Here is a 21639-nt window from a genome sequence, read left to right on the forward strand (position 1 = left end):
CTGCGTGCATGTGTGCGGAGTCTGCTCATTTTCAAGCACTGCCCTCGTGCTTGTGGCACGCCCCTGCTCGCTCCTGCAAGGTGGATGCCGCCACAAGCACGAGTGTGTGCTTTAAAATGACCAGAGTGACGGCTAAAGGTCCTCCTTTTCAGCGCATGCACGCTGCGTAGGCGAGACCTACAAACGAGAGTTTAAATCAGTCACCTGCGTCATTTTGTAGGCACGCACACGTACATGTACCTACTTAATTATGCAGGTACTTTTTTTGCTTTTTATTTACCGATCTAACTTGGATCTCAAACTACTCTAGGCAGTGTTTGCGATGTCTCTTCGAGACATGTTTTATACACTTTGTGGGCTTACAGCCCACCTCTTGCCTTTTTATTCGTCCCATCGATTGTCCTTTAAAAATGCTTAATTGCTAGTGGTGAATCCTTCCTCTTTGTCCCTCCTTTTTGTGTTTTATTTCCTCCCACGGAGCACCACCCAATTACTAGTATTTTTATGCTTTGGTGTTTATGTATTTGTTTTGTGGGACTATTTTTTTCTTTCTTTCCTGTTCGTGTTTCCTGTTGCCTGTTTATTTTTGTGTTCCTCTTCCTTTATCTTGTAAAGTCATCATGTCCTTAGTTATAATTCGTTTTATAAATGAATTGTTTCTCATTAACAAAGTTGTGTGATTCCACGTTTGGATTTTAGTTTATTTTTTAATTTTAATCTGTAGAGCAAAATGACTGCAATGTATCACCCGTTAAACACCACCCCCGTCATGCATAAGTTGCTTACTCCACTAATTGCTTGTATTATTTACGTTCAGGCACTTTAGCATGGAAGGGGCTGGGACGTGCTGCCGGAGCCACGTTTCGTGCTCGTGTTTGTATATGTCTGCACCCGTCCCCACCTTTCCACATGTCACTCCTTGCTATTATATATGCTACTCTTAACAAAAGTACGGGATATGTTGTAGAGTGTATCTCTGCAACTTTATAGGAGAAAGTACAGTAGTTGGTACGGTTCTGTTTTTCGTCTGCCCGGCTATAAAAGGCACTATCAAGGCTGCCTCTTAACAAAAGTACGGGATATGACGTAGAGTGTATCTCTGCACCTTTATAAGACAGAGCATGGTAGTTGATACGGTTCTGTTTTTAGTCTTCACGTCTAATAAAGACAGTGTCAGGGCTGCTGTACAGACACGTTTGTGGTGTGCATGTATTAGGTGCTTTACATGTGCACCCTGCTCAGCAGTCCCTGGCCCCTCTATGGGGACTTGCGACATGGGAAACAACTTTTACAACCCAGTCATTACATCGCAACATCCTTTACATCGCATGTCATTACAACGCAGCCATTACATCGCATGTCACTACAACACATGTCATTACAACGCATGTCACTGCAAAACAGGCATTACATCGCAAGTCCTTACAATGCATACAACTACAATGCATAGTACCCTTACACTATCCAACACTTACCCTACTGTTGCACCCCATGGAGTTAGAATAGTAATTATTAACCCTATACTACCCAACACTTACTTTAAATGCGATGTAATGGTATGCATTGTAAAGGTATGCATTGTAATGGTATGCATTGTAAAGGTATGCATTGTAATGGTATGCATTGTAAAGGTATAATGCAATGTAATGGAATGCGTTGTAAAGGTAGTTTCTGAGAATGCGATGTAATGGCATGCAATGTAAAAGAATGCGTTGTAAAGGATGTTGCGATGTAAAAACTGTGTTGTAAAGGCCTGCAATGTAAATGTAGGTGTTGTAACGTCATACATTCTCGCGACATACTACACAATCCTTGCAGCAGACTTGCCACAGTGGCCGCAGCGAGCATGCTGGCTCAGGTTTTGCTGCTCCAGCAATGGCTTCAACGTCCCAGGATTCCCTGAGATGGGTGCCGAAAGCTGTCACCTCCTCCCTAGGCCCCGCTCTGCACGGCTGGATAAGTTCAGGGGAATCCCGATATCGATGAACGCCCCTCACCCTGTGCACCGCTTGGATCCGGCCTCCTTCCATCATCACTTTCAGGGCAAGTGTGACCTGCGATACTGCACATCGGGGGTCCTGGCTTCTGCAGGACATGCAGCCCAACATTGCATAGCATCTCGTGGCTGCAATATTACAGATCTCCACGGTCCTTTTATTTATAAAGATTGAAAATATTGAATTTGGTATTCAATTTTGTCCTACCTTAATACCTTTCATAGGCTCTGTGTTTGCTTTCCTCCAGTGTTTTGAAAGGTTTTCTCTATTACTTTTTAAACAATGCTTTACAAATAAGGACTTGCAAAGCAAATATATGTCCCTTCACATTATACAGATGAGGCCTATCAGAGGTATGGGAGCATTTTACATGAGCATCAGTTTTATTACAGAAGATCCCTCTAACAGACAGAAGGAATAAAATGGGCTGTACATCTCAGCCGGCACTTATGCACCCTCTGCGCTCCCTTTGTGCAGCCTGCTCCTTCTTTTCGCTCCTGCCTTCTCTATCTGACGCCATACATATTTTAAATAACCTTAGAATGCAAATATGATTAGAACACAATATATCTTTTTCTTTCTAATACTTCATTCAGTTGAAGTGGTGGCTGAGTAGGAGAGTTAATTACTTTAATGCCTCTAATGGTCCACCCCCCTCCTGTTCCACTTAAGCATGTCACTGCCTCAGAGTTTATGACTTGTTAGGTACCAGCTGTCAGAAGGTGTATGGTATGTTTTTTCTGTTTTCTTTTTCACTACGTTTCCAAAAGCATGCTATTCAACATGGCCTAAAACTGCCAAAGCCTGGGGGGCAAGAGGAGAGACGATTGGCTTTGCTTATGTTTGTTTTCTTTTTTAAAGCAGGTGGCGGAGCAACATAGGTACAGCAGCAACAGGAGGTGCGGATGGTAAGAAGCAAGATAGAAGGCACGTGTGGGTGTAGAGAAAAGCAAATGAGTGAGAGAGAAATGAAGGTGGAGGGTGAGGAGAGAAAACAAACGAGAGAGAGAGAGAGCGAGAGAGAGAGAGAGAGAGAGAGAGAGTAACGTGGAGCTGTGGTGGAAACGAACATGGACAAGAAAGCAGCGTGAGCATGGGCCTCATAAACGGAGATGGGTCATCATAGCCCACAGGCGATAGAGAGCCATGCAGAGGAGGGAAGAGAAACATGCATGGAGACAGGTGGAAAACACATGCACTCTTGTGGACTGCTTCAGATGAAAGAAAAAAGTAGTTCTATAAAAGTGATCACTAGAAGGAGATAGAAAAGTGACCATTCTTCAGGGGAGGAACAGACACAAAATGGACAAGGCCCTCCATCCCCTCAGAATGAGAGGGACAGAACGCAACACATGGTAGGCGATAGGCAGGCTGTAAGCTTGCAATAGGTCTTTCCCACCAAGACAGGTTCGGTGTCTGATAGGCTCGACCAACAAACGAATCCAAGGTAAATTAATCTGTTGAAATGCATTGTTTTCATAGGACCTACTCGACACTGCGTCACCGGACATCACCTTCCTTACAGAAACCTGGATGAACGCATCATCAGAACCCGACATCGCCATAGCCATCCCGGACGCTTACAAGATCATCCGAAAAGACCGCACCAACCAAATAGGAGGAGGCATCGCCATCGTCCATAAGAACACCATCTGAATCACGACCAGATTCGACGATAACCTTGCAACCGCCGAACACCTCTACTTCCAGATCCACACCGACCCCAGGACCACACTTATAGGCACCCTCATCTACAGACCACCAGGAACCCGTAAACAATTTAGCGAAGACATCACTGACTTCATCAGCCCACATGCCCTCCCCTCCGAGAACTACATTCTACTGGGAGACTTCAACTTCCACCAAGAAAAGAAAAACGACAGCAACACCACCACCCTTCTGGACATCCTGGCCAATCTTGGACTCAAACAACTTGTTGACACCCCCACCCATGTAGCCGGACATACGCTAGACTCTGTCTTCACCTCCTGCAAACACATTTCCTTCGATCATACCACAGCTCTCCATTGGACGGACCACAGCTGTGTTCACTTCAGCTACAAAACTACCACGATTCACAATCCCCCACAACCTATTCCTCGAAGAAACTGGAACAAAATCACCACCGACCAACTCCTCACATCGCTCATCCAAAACCCTCCCGCACTCTCATCGGACCCAAACGAAGCTGCCACCAAACTCAAACAATGGATCACTCACAGCGTTGACGAATTAGCACCCTTGAAAAACCACCAGATCAAACAAGGCAGCAAAAAGGCCCCCTGGTTCAACGATGACCTTAAGAAATCCAAGAAACTATGCCGTCCTCTCCAAAAAACATGGAGAAAATACCCAACCACTGACAACCTGACCACCTTCAAGGCAGCCACCCGCAAACACCACCAATTGATCCGATCCACCAAGAAATCAGCATTCAAGGATCGACTCGACAACAACGCCCATTACAGCAAGGAACTTTTCAACATCATCAAAGAATTTACTAACCCCACTGCAGCCTCAAACGACATTACTCCCTCCCAAGACCTCTGCGACTCGTTATCCTCTTTCTTCTACAACAAAATCGCCGACATACATAACAGCTTAAAGAACATTTCCAAAGAACAGTCCACTGCCCCCACCTCCGAACCCGAACCGCTCTCTAACAACCTTAGTGCCTGGAACCCAATCACCAGTGAAGACACCATCCGCCTAATGAACTCCATCCATTCAGGTTCGCCAACCGACCCCTGTCCCCACCTCATCTTCAACAAAGCAGACTCCATCATCGCACCCCATCTCCGTGATGTCATCAACTGCTCTTTCAACTCCGCTACCTTCCCAGAAAGCTGAAAACACGCCGAACTCAGCGCCCTCCTGAAGAAACCCTCAGCAGACCCCTCTGAACTTAAGAACTACCGCCCCATTTCCCTCCTACCATTCCCTGCCAAAGTCATTGAGAAAGCCGTCAACAGCCAGTTCGCCGCCTTCCTTGAATCCAGCAACTCCCTCGACTCTTCACAGTCCGGCTTTCGTGCCAAACACAGCACCGAAACCGCCCTCATTGCAGCAACGGACGACATCCGAACGCTACTGGACAACGGAGAAACAGTTGCCCTCATCCTACTCGACCTCTCCGCCGCCTTCGACACAGTCTGTCATAGCACCCTCATACAATGCCTCAGCAACGTCGGAATACAAGGAAAAGCCTTGGACTGGATCATCTCGTTCCTCGCCGGGACAACCCAGAGAGTCCGACTCCCCCCATTCAAATCAGAGGCCACCGAAGTAATCTGCGGAGTACCACAAGGATCATCACTCAGCCCCACCCTCTTCAACGTTTACATGATCCCCTCGCATCCATCGCGCAACAACACAACCTCAACATCATCTCCTACGCTGACGACACCCAGCTGATCCTTTCCCTCACCAAAGACCCTACGCCGCCAAAACCAATCTTCACGAAGGCATGAAAGAAGTAGCCGAATGGATGAAAAACAGCCGCCTAAAACTTAACTCAGACAAAACGGAAGTTCTCATCCTAGGATCTTCCCCCTCCGCCTGGGACGACTCATGGTGGCCATCGGCCCTGGGCACAGCACCCATACCCACAGACCACGCACATAACCTGGGCTTCATCCTAGACTCCTCCCTCTCGATGACCAGGCAAGTTAACGCCGTCTCATCCTCTTGCTTCAACGTACTTCGTATGCTCAAAAAAATCTTCCGTTGGATCCCCACCGAAACAAGAAAGACGGTCACCCACGCACTGGTCACTAGCCGACTGGACTATGGAAACACCCTCTACGCCAGAACCACAGCCAAATTACAGAAAAAATTCCAACGCATCCAAAATGCATCAGCCAGACTCATATTGGACACCCCTTGCCAAGCTCACATTACCGGCCACCTGAAAGACCTCCACAGGCTTCCCGTCAACAAGAGAATAACGTTCCATCTCCTCACCCACGCACACAAGGCCCTCTACAAACTAGGACCTGAATGCCTCAACACACGACTGCCCTTCTACACACCTACCCGCCAACTAAGATCCTCCAATCAAGCGCTTGCGGCAGTTCCGCGCATCCACAGATCCACCATGGGAGGAAGATCCTTCTCCTACTTAGCGGCGGAGACCTGGAATTCTCTCCCCTCTCACCTCCGCCTCACACAGAACCACATTTCCTTCAGAAAGGAACTTAAAACCTGGCTATTCGATAAATAATGCACCCCCTCCCACAAGCGCCTTGAGACCCGTTGGGTGAGTAGTGCGCTATACAAATTCCTGAACTTGAACTTGAACATGAATGCGCTAACTATAGACTTCAAATGTCTATGTATGTAACAGGAGGTCGGTGCGCTGGGGAAAAGTGGTGTGTTTTACTAGTACTTTGGTGCCCCATACTGTGTCAGTAAGTATGTGAATATGCATGGAATTAGTTACACAAAGTATGAGATAGACTCCACAATGGAACAATGTGTTGGCTGCGCACAGTATAAGGCAGGCTGCTGCAAAATGAACAAAAAAAGGATTGGAAAGAAAGCATTTTCTAGTAACCTTTTGAACCTGTGTTTTTTCCTGTCCCCATTATGCCACCCCTTCTGCCTCGGGATGCCCCCGCATCCATGCAGCCCTCGGCCACACCCCAGACTGTACATTTTGTCTCCAGAGGACATGCTTGTGAGTCCCAAGATTTCCAGTCAACAAAACACAGCAGCATCTCTTTCACTCCATCAGCGATAAGTGTCTTATGAACATAGCACCTCTTCCTGCTTCTGAAGCATCTTTTTTCACATCGATGAAAAGTGTCTCGGATCGAACCCTGGACACGTGACTGGTGGACGCCTGACCACCCCCTTCTCCCTCACCGCTCCAGGAATGTTTTTATCACTTGTTTGTCACACTGGAAACATTCACAAGCCTCAGCTGTTCGTATGAATATCTCTTCTAAGCTGTTTGCGCCTGCATTTAATACTCAGTATATGCCTGCACCAAATGGCATATTCCTTACTGTGCATATACTGTTTAACTTTATTGCTGTGAGGTTTTTTCAATACGTTAATACAAGTTTTTATAGCCAAAGGGGAAAAGAAGGAGCCCTCTTCAAAGCGGCCTGCGTGAGCGGACTCTTCGTCACAGTGACTGCTTTACAGGGCTGTGTTCAGTGAGTCTGGACGCAAACCCGCCTCAGACGGGATGTGCATTAGCATAGAGGGGTTGTATTGTCAAGTGCTTATTTACACAAATCCTATGAAAAGAAGCGTACTCTAAGGGAGACAGTATTTTTGGGACCTGCATTAAAGACTCCATCACTACGGCAATTTAAAAACCAAGAAACACGGTTCCACCTCCATCTTTAGGAGGGGAGGGGGCTTGGGGGCCGTGTATGTCAGGACAGTGGTCTCTAGACACACACTATCAGCTCTAGGCTGGTACATCATAGTCAAAAAACATGTGCAATCTTAAAAAACTGCAAAAACATTTATTAAATTGCTGTTCACAGTTACTTAATTTAACAATACAACAAGCATGTGCTCCAGAAAATGGTGCAGTGATCATGATTTGTTAAAGAAGTGACCAAGAAGTGAGCAGGCGTGTGAAAAGCAGATGATGTTGCCTTAATGTCCCTCTGATGACGGAAGCAAAGTCACAAAATTCGAATACAACTTCAACGGACCCCAGTCTACGTCAGTTAAAGTCAATATTAAAATGTGTCAACCCCTATACAAACAGTTTTCAACTGGGTCTTCATCAGGACCATCCATTAGGATAAACTTGACACTATCAACAATAGCATTCCATAATGGTCTCATGGTTCAGAGGAAATTATTGTCAAGTGGTAAGCGACGCACTGCAGATGAAACGAGTGTCAAGAAAACGACCCATCAGCGTTGCCTGGAGAGCTGTAGTAAATTCTTAAGAAAAATAAAAATAAAAAGAGGTGAATAAAAGAAAAGAAAGGGGATCTATAAAAAAGGATAACATGGAAAACTAAAGGTATGGCCAACCAGTACTGGCACTGAAACATACCCATGTTCAGGTAGGCATGGGCGGAAAATCCGTTCCGCTCGCGGATTTTGCGGATTTTCGGGAAATCCGCAATCCGCGAGATTTGCGAATTTCCTGCAAAATCCGCAAATCCGCGAGCAGCGGATTTTGCTCGCACTGCTCGCACTGTTCGCGTGAGTTCGCGCCCCGCGAATAAGTGCGAAATTGCAGAAATACGATCTAAGCAAAACTGAAAGTAACTACTTACCAGGTTCAAAAGTTCAGGCACATCATTAGTAGCCATTTCCTGTAGTGCTTCCTGAGGGGCCCCTCCAGAGTTCAGTTGCCAGTTGAAACTATTATGTGACCCTGCTCTGAACCTCAGAATAGTTACACATATGCCACAAAGGTCATGAATTACAGCTAAGGGAGACAAGCAGGAGCCAGGCTGGAAGTTAAAATCCATTAATCAGCCCCTAATTCATTATTGTCAGTTGGGGCAGGGCAGGTGTTGTAACTAATTTTGCAACAATGAAAGCACTTAGCAAGTGCAAAAGATCACTAATCAGGGCGCACTAAGGAAGCAGGTGCCAGCTAAAAAAATATTCTGTGACACATTAATCAGCCCCAAATTAATTCAGGTCACTTGAGGCAGGGAAGGTGTGCTTTGCTTTGCCGAAAATAATGTACACTGGACAACCAGAGGGTGTGGTGATGAAACAGAGGGTGGCATGGGTGGGCCAGAGGGTGGCATGAGTAGTCAGAGAGTGGCAGTGGTGACAGAGAGTGGCAGTGATGAAGAAGAGTGTCCCAAACAGGTTGGACACGTAGAAACAACAAGTTCGCAAAACTTGCGACCCGACAGGTAAGTTCGCAAATTGCGAAATTGTAAAAACCCTCGCGAACTGGCAGAAACACGGGCAAACACAAAAAAAAAAAAAAATCCGCAAATTCGCGGGAATTCGCGGATTTTGCGGATTGCGAGTTCGCAAATCCGCAAATTCGCGGATTGCCAATCCGCAAAATCCGCTCATGCTTATGGCTTGAACGTGTGATTAGAAAAGGCCATCAAAAGGCAAGAAAGCAAACGACCAATGTGAACGAAACCCTTACCTTCTGCAGCGCGGTGTTCACGGATAGAAAGAGAGAGCAAATGACACTCAGACATATCAATGGCAGAAGGAGCTGACGTTAAAGCCCTCCATGTATATATATATGTACATATTTATTAATATATGACTGTATGTATTATTTAATTCTTTTTTAATATAAGATGCAGGCGGAAAGCTAAGCCTGTCAAGTCTCTTCAAGGCATTCCAGCAAGAATTATTACAGAGGGAATCCTTGGGTCTGTCAGAGAGGGTAGCCGACGGCAAAATCATTCCCTACAAAGGAAATTGGCAAGACCTCATTTTAACAAGATACCTATCTATAGGTTTTAATATAGAGTAATCACAATCCACCCTTAAATGCCTATTGAATTTAACACATGCCTTTCACGATCAGAAGGCCAGGTTGTCTGCCTTTACTGTGACCTTTCATTAAAACAGTCAGGCCTATAACCTTTATCACTGGCTTGCCACAATGCCAACTCGTGGCTACTGTGTTGGTCTTAAGCCTTCCCACAAGGCATCCATCAGGTGTACCATGCTAATTAAAAAGAAATGTCAAAATAATACAACATTCCTACTAATAGAGCCTAATGGGGACTATCAGAGCGCAAATCTTCTGTCCCCGTAGTTTTTTCGGATGGGTCGCCAAAACCCTTGCCTAATATGGCAAACTCTGAGATGCCTTGTAACAAAAGGCGCAGTGAAATTTAAACTATGCTAGCAAAAATTGCTACATTTTGGGAACTTCACATTATCCTTGTTGTCCAAAATTGCTGCAATTATGCCACGTCACTTAATTATGCTGGTGTTTATAGTAAAATGATAGTGCAGGAACAGCCCGAACAACCGGACTGTGAGTGGCTGTTTATACGAAACTTGTGTTTTTCACATTATTTTTAGCAAGAAATGCATCCTAGCATCCAAAAATTTCCGCAAGGACAAGGACACATTTTATTTTGAAAAATAGTGCTAAATGATGGATTTACCTTTCCCGTAATTACGTATAATTGTTTGTAAAATTTTCTCCAACCTCTTTACTCTCTAATTGTTTTCCCTTTGAGACCTAGCTGTTTGGCTGATACCCGGTGAAGCTACCTGATAGCTATAGAGGAGATGGGCTGTGGACTTCCCCCTCGGCCGTCACCTACCCAGTCGGACTTTGGGCAGACTCTCCTTCGTCTCTCCATCCTACCTACCTCCTACTCCTTCACCCTTCCAAACTCCATTTATTTTGTCTTCTACGCTCTTGAAACGTTTTCCTAGTAAGTAATGTAACGTGTAACTGATGTAACTTTGTAATTTTCTGGAACCTCATGTAAAGCGCTCTGATACCTCTGGGTCTAGCCAGCGCTATATAAAACTCAAATAAATAAAAAACACAGTGTGCTAGCAACCAACTCTGGGAGTCCTATTGGCTTTAACAAATGCTTTTCACAATAAATAAGTAGGCCAACTGCCTTTGTCATATTTGTTTTATAACCGATGGCCTGTGACATGGCTGCACCCATCAGGCCTGTAGCTTGTATCTATAATCAACTCAGGCCCACTCTAATGAGCGCACGCTTTCCCACTGGGAAACCAACAAGATAGAGTCATGAAATTAAAGAGGTATAAAAAATTACATTTGCCTAAGACTTTCTTACCGAAGAGGGCCTGACAAGGATTCTCACAGCAAATTTTCTATGATTTGTCAGAGTGGTCACCAACAGCAACTCCATGCCTACAGCAGCCATCTGTGAGGCCCCACGCAACAAAGTGCATAACTGTAGTCTTTAATATACAGTAACAATCCACACTTACAGGTCTGTTGACTTTACCATATGCTTTTCAGAATACATACAGCGGGGCTGCTGCCCTTTTCGTAAAATGTCATAATAAACAGACCAGGCCTATGGCCATCATCGTTGGTCGCCACCGTAACCAACCCAGTCCTGCGGTATAAAGAATAAACTTTACCACATTCCAAAAAGTCCAATACAAGCGCTCTTTTCAGTTCAAGCACTTCATTTCGGCCCAATCAAATCCTCTACTTATGGAAACCAACATGTGGGTAGAGCCTAAGACCCTCTCTCATTGTACTCTAGAAGCTCTTTTTTGTTAATCCCATAAGGCCCAATGACAGCTATGTTATCAAGGCAGACCTAAAAAACACATGGATTAGTGCGGCCCTGGGCACCCCATAGTGCCCTCAAACACAGAACTGCACTCTGAAGTCTGAAGGCAATGATGGAAGGGACATGTGTCTGTGCTGCAGCTAGAAGAAACAAGAAACCATACCTTATCCAGGGGTCCGATTCACAGACGAACTTAAGACAAAATCCTAAACTTACCATCATTTTGGTATTCACAGAAGGCATTTACTCATTTTGGTATTCACAGAAGGCTCTTACTCATTTTGGTATTCACAGAAGTTAGGACTCCTAACCTTAGGACTCCTAAATGCCTTCCGTGGATACCGAAAGTCTTAAAGTTAGGGTTTTTCTCAGTTTAGGGGTAGTAAAGTTAGGACTTTTAACTTCTGTGAATACCGAAATGAGTAAGTGCCTTCTGTGAATACCAAAATGAGTAAGTGCCTTCTGTGAATACCAAAATGGTAGTAAGTTTAGGATTTTGTCTCAAGTTAGTTCTGTGAATCGGGCCCTACCTTTCTAAGACTCTAACTTCATTCCAAGGACAGGTATCTCGAGTGTTCAAGCCCCACCCTGATGTAAACTTGATGTGGTGTGGTGAGCTTTTCTCTCCGCATTCATTCTCCTCCTGGACCGTGCCGCTAGACAAACAAAGTAATCACAGCGGCATGAAGGGGGGGACAGATTTGCTGTGGTCGGACACAACTTCTGCCCAATTAAATCATGTCCACCTACTTGCGGGTGGAGGCAAAGCCCCTCTCGGCAAAACTGAACCCTCTGTTTTTAGGTCAATCGCCTAAGGTTTGGCACCAGCTGTGCTGTTTAACCAGACCTGCAAAGCGCGCTTTCTGAGTAAAGTTCCAACTTTTTTACAATTTTGGTGTAATCCCATGCAGGCAAATCAACCTTGAATCCCCCCTCCCCTTCCCACACACAACTGTCCCCCTCCATGGCCCCCCACTTGATGGATTGATTGATTGATGGATTAATGGATGGATTGATAGATTGATGGATTGATGGATGGATGGATTGATGGATTGATGGATGGATGAATGGATGGATTGATGGATGGATGGATTGATGGATGGATTGATGGATGGATTGATACATTGATGGATGGATGGATGGATGGATGGATGGATGGATGGATGGATGGATTGATGGATATCCACAAATCTTTTCAGGACAGAGCTGAGGGGGATGAACTTTTTTCACAAAGTTTTGTGCAGATTCATCAGATGGCACCAAACTGATTAGCAAAGCAAAAAAACACTTTCCTGCAGAAACTCTGACCTAACTATAAACACACAGGGACACACATATTATGTGTGTGTTTGTTTATAAATATATATTCATAATAATATAACAGCTAAATAGCTTCTGATAGAGGTGGCATAGGATTTTGGCCTGCCCACCGTGGCCTTATTGGGCCACGCTTTCACCATACTACTGGGTATTAACATCCTGGCAGCCGACACATCCCTGACGTTGAGGCTGTAGACACCTACTCTTATGTAGAAGACTTTTAGCCAGCAGACACATCCCTTGGGTAAAACTAAAAGTCGGTTAGACAGCAGACATATCCTTTCGCTATCATACGAGCTCTCTCTGCCCCCCTCCTGCCCCCGCCTCCTCTTTGTGTATGTATTTCTCACGTTTTTCTCTTATTTCCCATTTTTTGCACCCTCTCCACCACTTTTTACTTTCCTTCTTCTTAGAATCCCCCCCATTGAGAGAGTGACCAGCGGCGGTTCCTCCATGAGGGCAGGGGAGCGTCGCCCCCCCTACAGTGCGCGCTGCAGGATGTGGCCCTAGCCAGAAAGGGGCATGTCCTCAGCTGCCTATAGGCAGCATGGAGGATCGGAGCGCTGGCCAGATGCTCCAAACAAAGTGCGCATGTCAGTTTGGCCGGCCATTTTGAGACGACCAGCCTGTCAGCTGCACTTTGCAGCTCTCCACTCCGCTGTGTCGGACAGCTGGGTGGAGAGCAAGCATTGGCCTCCAGGGCCTGAAGGAGCGTCTGACCAACCTGCTCCACCCAGTCCTGGCGTTTCTTCCATGCAGCATGAGAGCAGCGCCAGGATTGGTTAAGGGAACTCCACAGCAGGCTGAGTTGACCGAGGAGAAATGGACGACCTATGGCAGTCAGTAAGTACTCTTGATGTAACTTTTATTTCTTTAAAATGTCAGCGTTATTATGGGTGGAGGGAGGGGTTGCTTTATACAGGGTTTTGGAGGGAGGGAATGTATTATTTTGTGTTTTTGGGAGAAGGTGTTTAATTTTGGACTTTTAGAGGGTGGGGGTGCATTATTTTGTTTTTTGGGAAGTGATAGGACACTTCGCTCGCCGACACTTTCAAAGGTTGCCAGCCGCCACTGTGAGAGACATCTGTAGAGACAGCCAACTACCTGCGGCAATTGTCAAAAATACAGGGAGGATGCAGAGTGTGAACAAGAAACCACGACCTCCCCAAAAGGAAAACAAAAGACACCCAGTCGGAAAGCAGCATGAGACTGAGGCAAGAGCAAATCACTGCGAAGGAAAGTCATACTGCACTGTGCCCCCACTGCGTTCTTCACCCTCTATGTCTCATTTTGCCCTCTCACCCACTGTGCCCAATACCGCACTCTCACCCACTGTGCCCAATACCGCACTCTCACCCGCTGTGCCCAATACCGCACTCTCACCCACTGTGCCCAATACCGCACTCTCACCCGCTGTGCCCAATACCGCAATCTCACCCACTGTGCCCCATACTGCACTCTCATCCGCTGTGCCCCACACTGCACTCTCACCCACTGTGCCCCATACTGCACTCTCACCCACTCTGGCCCATACCCCACTCTCACCCGCTGTGCAGCATACTGCACTTTCACCCGCTGTGCCCAATACCGCACTCTCACCCACTGTGCCCAATACCACACTATCACCCGCTGTGCAGCATACTGCACTTTCACCCGCTGTGCCCCAAAATGCACTCACCCTCTGTGCCCCTTAATGCACTCTTACCCGCTGTGCCCCATGCCGCACTCTCACCCACTGTGCCCAATATCGCACTCTCACCCGCTGTGCCCCACAAGACACTCTCACCCACTGTGCCTCACACTGCACTCTCACCCACTGTGCCCAATACCGCACTCTCACCCGCTGTGCCCCAAAATGCAATCACCCACTCTGGCCCATACCGCACTCTCACCCACTGTGCCCAATACCGCACTCTCACCCGCTGTGCCCCAAAATGCACTTTCACCCGCTGTGCCCCAAAATTCACTCACCCACTCTGGCCCATACCACACTCTCACCCACTGTGCCCAATACCGCATTATTACCCACTGTGCCCCATACTGCACTTTCACCCGCTGTGCCCCAAAATGCACTCACCCACTCTGGCCCATTCCACACTCTCACCTGCTGTGCCCAATACCGCACTCTCACCTGCTGTTTACCACACTACACTCTCACCCACTGTGCCCCACACTGCACTCTCACCCACTGTGCCCCACACTGCACTCTCACCCACTGTGCCCAATACTGCACTCTCGCCCACTGTGTCCAATACCGCACTCTCACCCACTGTGCCCCATACTGCACTCTCATCCGCTGGGCCCCACACTGCACTCTCGCCCACTGGGCCCCACACTGCACTCTCGCCCACTCTGGCCCATTCCGCACTCTCACCCACTGTGCCCAATATCACACTCTCACCCGCTGTGCCCCACAAGACACTCTCACCCACTGTGCCCCACAAGACACTCTCACCCGCTGTGCCCCACAAGACACTCTCACCCACTGTGCCCAATACCGCACTCTCACCCGCTGTGCCCCAAAATGCACTTTCACCCGCTGTGCCCAATACCGCACTATTACCTGCTGTGCCCTATACTGCACTTTCACCCACTGTGCCCCACACTGCACTTTCACCCGCTGTGCCCCAAAATGCACTCACCCACTCTGGCCCATACCGCACTCTCACCCAATGTGCCCAATACCGCATTATTACCCACTGTGCCCCATACTGCACTTTCACCCGCTGTGCCCCAAAATGCACTCACCCACTCTGGCCCATACCGCACTATTACCCGCTGTGCCCTATACTGCACTCTCACCGGCTGTGCCCAATACCGCACTCTCACCTGCTGTTTACCACACTACACTCTCACCCACTGTGCCCCACACTGCACTCTCACCCACTGTGCCCATACCGCACTCTCACCCACTGTGCCCAATACCGCACTCTCACCCACTGGGCCCCACACTGCACTCTCACCCACTCTGGCCCATATCCCACTCTCACCCACTGTGCCCCACACTGCACTCTCACCCACTGTGTCCAATACCGCACTCTCACCCACTGTGCCCAATACCGCACTCTCACCCACTGGGCCCCACACTGCACTCTCACCCACTCTGGCCCATACCCCACTCTCACCCACTATGCCCAATACCGCCCTATCACCTGCTGTGCCCCATACTGCACTTTCACCCACTGTCCCCCAAAATGCACTCACTCTCTGTGCCCCAAAATGCACTCACTCTCTGTGCCCCATAATGCACTCTTACCTGCTGTGCCGCACACTGCACTCTCACCCACTCTGGCCCATACCCCACTCTCACCCACTTTGCCCAATACCGCACTATCACCCGCTGTGCAGCATACTGCACTTTCACCCGCTGTGCCCCAAAATGCACTCACCCTCTGTGCCCCATAATTCACTCTTACCCGCTGTGCCCCACACTGCTCTAATACCCACTGTGCCCCACACGGCACTCTCACCCACTGTGCCCCATACTGCACTGCACTCTCACCCGCTGTGCCCAACACTGCACTCTCACCCGCTGTGCCCCAGTGCTGTAGTCTTACCCTCAGTGCCGGCTGCGCCCCTCCAGACCTCACGCTTTCACCTCGCCCTGCTCACCTCTGCTCGTCCGTGGACCCCCTCACGGTCACCAGCGCTGCCCTCGCCTTCCAGGGATGGACTGTGGGAAGGTGTGACTCGGGTGGGGGGGGGGGGGGGGGGGGTGCGGTGTAAGGGGCGGGGGAGGGGCGTAGGGAGAGCACAGGACGCGCCAGGGGGGTCCGCTCCCCAGAGCTGGGAGCTAGAAGTGTCCGAGAAGGGGCAGTGCGTGTGGAGGGGGGTGGGGCGGGGGAGGGAGGGCGTTTCTGTGCGATTCTTTGTACGGACTCCCCCGACCCCAAAGAAACCCCGCTGTGCGATGGAAGACAGAGCGGTGCTTCAGGACTTCGGTGCTAGTTCATGTTTGGGGGGGTGGGGGGGGGGGGGAGGTGTCATCCACCAGGCTGGACACTGCAAGCAAGGCCGGGTGAATGGAGGGGTGGAGGGGCGGGGGCTGAAGAGACGAGCAGCGCAGTCCGGAGAATGGACAGGGCGGGGCAGGGACCAGTGGTAGAGGGGAGTGACAGAGGAGAAAAGGACAGCACGTGGCACAGAAACAGGGGAAAAAAGAGAATGAACGTGGAGAATTGGACAGGGCGTGGCATGGAATCAGTGCTAGAGAGGGCTGTAAGTGGAGAAAAGGACAGTGAGTGGCACGGAGCCAGGGTAGGAGGGGAGTGAAAGTGGAGAAAAGGACAGAGCGTGGCACGGAGCCCGTGTAGGAAGGGAGTGACAGTGGAGAAAAGAACAGCACGTGGCACAGAAACAGGCGAAAAAAGAGAATGAACGTGGAGAATTGGACAGGGCGTGGCATGGAATCAGTGCTAGAGAGGGATGGAAGTGGAGAAAAGGACAGAGCTTGGCACTGAACAAATCTGAAAGTGTGGAAAAGGACAGGGTGTTGCAAGGAACCAGTAGTGGAGGGGAGTCAAATGAATATAGATAGATAATGTGAGCAAGATGATAGATAGACAGACAGACAGACCGATCGACCGACCGACCGACCGACAGACAGACAGACAGACAGAACAGACATACAGATTGTTTGGTATTTTACAGACGTAATATTTCATTTTCAATCTTTATTTCGATCACTTTTAGATCATAAAAGATACAGAAAAAATGCATACAATTTAAACTCACAATAACATCCATGTGGCATTTAAACATTTAAAAATGGTATAAAAAAGCATGAACAATTATGTCAAATGCATTTTATAAAAACATTTCATTTGTAACAGGTCTTCCTCATGTTTTTAAAAAAAAATGATTACGAATGTGCCACATCGCAGTCAAGAATTTAGCTACCCCAAATACAATAATAGGTGACAGGTCCGTTTTTAACATCCTGTATGCTGGAAGGTAGCGGGTGAAGCCCAATTTTTTGAGGAGGGGGACTAGCCAATATTTCCTGGGTCTTTGATAAGCTCTACAAAAAAATATAATGTGAAGATCATCTTCCAGATGATGTGCGCATGACGGGCAGTACTCACTTGAAGAGGACTGATCCCAGTATTTAGTGAAAACCCTTGTGGGAAGTGTGCCATATCGCCATTGCAGGAACATTTTCCTTGTGAAGGCCGGAGAAATGTCATCTAGCACACATTCCAACAAGTGCACATCTTTAAACCTTAGAAACTGTTCTGTAAGGGACCCCTCCCGTCATTTCCCCACTGTGGCTGCGAGCTTCATCTCGCGAAACTCTGTCACTAAGAGCTTTCGTGGAATCCTGTTGCATGTGTTGGCCCGGTCTATCCATAATTCTGGTCTACCTAATTTCTCACATGTTAGTTTAATGTAACTTAGCCATGGAATTTGTCTTGACTTAGGTAGAGAGAGAATCTCTTGGAGCTTCTCCCTGTAACTCGTAAGTTCTGGCGTACTCCAGATACGGCGCCAGAAGGTAATTGGTCTTAATCCCAACTCCTCCTCAATGGGTCTTAGACCGAGGTCAAGTCTCAGTGGAAGGAGTGGGGTACTTAGGGGTAAAGCCGCCATCTGCCTGATGAAATTATTTTCGGTGATAGACAGACAGACAGACAGACAGACAGACAGACAAATAGATAGATTGTTTGGTATTTTACAGACGTAATATACATTTTGCCTGTACCTACCAGTAAACAGTGGGACATGGGGCTGTAATTGACTTTGTGAAGATTCTTTGTTTGCGCCTGGAAGTGAGCGCGGACCACGAAGGAAACTCTGCTGTGGAAGGCCGAGGCCACAGAGACGTCATCACCAAGAACTGATCCTGCACCAGGAAAGCTGGTTGAATAACTAACACCTGCCCTAGGAAGGGTCCAGGTAGGACCTGGCCTGGCTGCCAGGCTGGAATATTCCATTAGGGAGCGGGTCAAGGCTGATTTGCATATGGCTGGGTCTGTTCTGGGCTGGCCTGGCGAGCACAGGCACAATGGATTTAAGCCAAGATCTGTGACTGGGGTGAAAGTTTTATTTGTTCAGCATTCCGTCCAACATTTGCTCTTTTTACCTTTTACCTGTGGTGATGCGCAGAGACTGCAACTGTCCCTGAGGAACTGATTCTGACCTGTATAGAGGAACTACCTCTTTAAATTTCTAATTTCTATATTTTTGAAATGACTGATCATGGTTTTTACATTTAATCCAAATTTATCTTTCCATTTTATTAAATTGATTTTGACTGTTTTCTTTTTCTTTTTTATGTGGGTTATATGCCGTGCTGGTATTATTAGTGGGTTCTTATATAGCGCACAGCAACACCCCCAGGGTTTCCCAGTACTGAGTAATTACCCGATTAGAGTCGTGATTAATGCTAGGGCTGACTAAAACTCTGTTATTACTTTTAATTGCATTTTATTTAACCTCGTGGAATATTCACAAAATTTCATGTTTGAAACAAAATGTGGCTTGGCGGCATCGAATGTGGCTTTTTCATGTAAGCGCATACCTGACGCATAAAAAACTGATGCGATATCAGCAGGACACTGGTTTCAGCTGGAAATGTCTGTGGGAGACTTGTTTTCTCTGTAGGAGAAATGTATGTAAAAATGCATAATGCATTTTTTTTTTTAAATCTCACACAATGCATAATTTAGTATCAACCCAAATTTTGCATATGGTATTTGAATGTTACCCAATATTTTTATGGGCATTTTCTCTTGTTAATTATAATGTGGTTATAAACTCAAATTTGACCTTTACACTGTAGTAATAAATGTGTGGATGTGGCTGCTTACGTGGTCTGGAATATGCTGTGTTTCACCTCTTTTCGAGGAAGGAGAGAGGCAGCACCGCCATCTTGAGGGTTCACCTCCCACACTCAACAGTGGTAATAAATAGCATATTATGGTATAAATGCATATATAAAGAAAACCACACACAGACCCAAACACACACACACACACACATAACACACACAGACCCAAACACGCACACACACAAATAGCACACACACACACAAATAACACACACGTGCACGCATGCACACACCTCATAACGCCCTTTAAGGTTTCTTCTCCCATCATTTCCCACCTACATAGGGGCTTAAGATAAGAAAAGCACAGACACACCTGCTCACCCCTCAAGCTCCCCCGCCATCCCTCAGTCGAGGCTCCACCCACTCCCCTGGGCACGAGACCCAGGTGTTGTGAAATAACAGGCCACTCTTAAGACTGTGTCACCGCCTCAGAAGCCGAGCCTGGAGACTCCCCGGTGAGGCGCACGCGAGTGCAGGGCGGTGGGCTTGTAGAGGCGTCTCCCCGCGATCTCATGCTTAACCCCGGTGGAGACTGCCCCCTAGCTGCGGGAGGAAGCGCCTTCAGCCTGCTCCACTCCCACCTGCCATAACACCATCCCCCAGGACACACCTGCGGCAAGCCAGGTACAGGTGGGGCTCTAGGCTCACCGAAGACCTCTTATGACTGAACAGGTCTACTCAATGCAGCAATCCGACTTGTGCTCCATACTCAGGTACACTGGAAATATGCGATTGTGCGGCTGCTGCGATTTTCATATACTTATAGATTTGCCTTATATTGGCCAAATAATCCATTATCTGCTGGATAATCTGAAGATTTTAACCAAAAAATGTGTTTCTAGCTCAAATGGTTCAAAAGTTATTAAAAATCCAGGAGCGAGTGTTGCCGCGCAGTGGAAGACCCTTTGCCAAGATTGACTGGTCACCCTTCTGTTGCTTGTTGCTATATTTGGGTATTAAACTGATACTAACGAGGTGCAACCAATGCCCAAAAACTGTAATCAAGTGTAAAAATAAAAAAATAATTAAGTAACACCATCAGAAAATGTGCGCCATGATTTGTTCATACTCCAACTGATACGTATCAAAACCGAAAAAATCCCAACTGCTTGTATGGAATAACCCTCCACAAAGAAAAGTAATTGCAATGTTTTCTTATATAAACCTGACCCAACAGGTTTGCCCCTAGGTGGCATGCTTTATCATTGGGTCTATCGTGTTCCACTGTGGAACGGGCAATCCTGCGACCTACGTGTTACGTGGGAGGACTTATTTGTGCATAATATCAAATGATAAAAAATAGGAGTCGGAGGGTCTTGTGTGGAAGCAAAATTTAAAATTTCTTCCCAGTGGATAATGTGCCTGCCTTTCTAACGGTCAACACGTTTCAAGCCGTACCCCATGGCTCTTCTTCAGGACCAAGGCTCTAACTCCCTGATACCACTCCTCTTATACCGTTTAGCTGCACCCACTCTGCATGCTAAGGATATGAAATGTACAGCACCTACTTGGCGTTACTGCTTGATAATCTGCAAATACATAATGGGGGAGTTAGTCTGCCAAGAAATCTGTCAGTGTGCATCCTACAACCCACAGCAGATGCTGAGAAGACCGTGTTCATTTCTCAACGAAAGCACCTTCTTGTGACCAGTTTAGTGAAGAGAAATAAAATCATACTTGATGTTAGCACTTCTAGTGAAACAAACTGATGCTTCTGATAAACAGCATAGAGCGGAGTGTACATATAAAAACACTTCACATACATGAATGCGGGGTACGGCTTTAAACATGTTGACCTTTAGAAAGACATGCACATTATTACCTATACTTTTTAACTCCCTGTTTTTTAGCCATACAGACTAGAGGCCAAAATAAATAAAATGTTACCTACTAGGCAGGTATTTTTAATTTTACTCTCCACACAAAACTCCCCCACTCCCATTTTCTATCATTATATATACACCAATAAATGCTATTACGTAACACGTAGGTCGCAGCTCTCCCCGTTCAGCAGTGGAACGGGATGCGCCCGATGATGAAGCCCGCCACCTAGGGGCAACCCTAATGGGTGAGAGTTATAGAACAAAACATAGCAGTTTCTTTTCTTTTGGAAGGGTAAGTCCTCACAAGCAGTTGGGGTCTTTTTGGTTTTGCTGCGTTTTCTTGCCACATCATTTAATCGACCCTGCCGCGTGATTTGGCCCTCTCCCGCTGCATAGTTCCAGTGGCCCTGTCCATAATCTAGTGAGAGCAGACTGGGTTTATGTACCTGTTACACAAA

The 21639-nt window shown here is 47.1% G+C and overlaps 1 protein-coding gene across 5 annotated transcripts in view; it reads right to left on the reverse strand.

The window, feature by feature from the left end:
• Positions 1 to 21639, reverse strand: part of L1CAM (L1 cell adhesion molecule) — a 603152-nt gene that overhangs the window by 355884 nt on the left and 225629 nt on the right. Inside the window, exon 1 of one of the 5 annotated variants that reach the window (XM_086940237.1) lies at positions 16087 to 16177. The exons of 3 other annotated variants lie outside the window; for them this stretch is intronic. The gene's annotated coding sequence lies outside the window, so the exon portion shown is untranslated. Of the gene's footprint in view, positions 1 to 16086; positions 16178 to 21639 lie in introns of those variants that run through there. One more of the 5 variants, XM_086940235.1, reaches the window with a different exon arrangement.

Source organism: Lissotriton vulgaris, chromosome 10 (genome assembly GCF_964263255.1).
Source record: "Lissotriton vulgaris chromosome 10, aLisVul1.2, whole genome shotgun sequence".
Lineage (NCBI taxonomy): Eukaryota > Metazoa > Chordata > Amphibia > Caudata > Salamandridae > Lissotriton > Lissotriton vulgaris.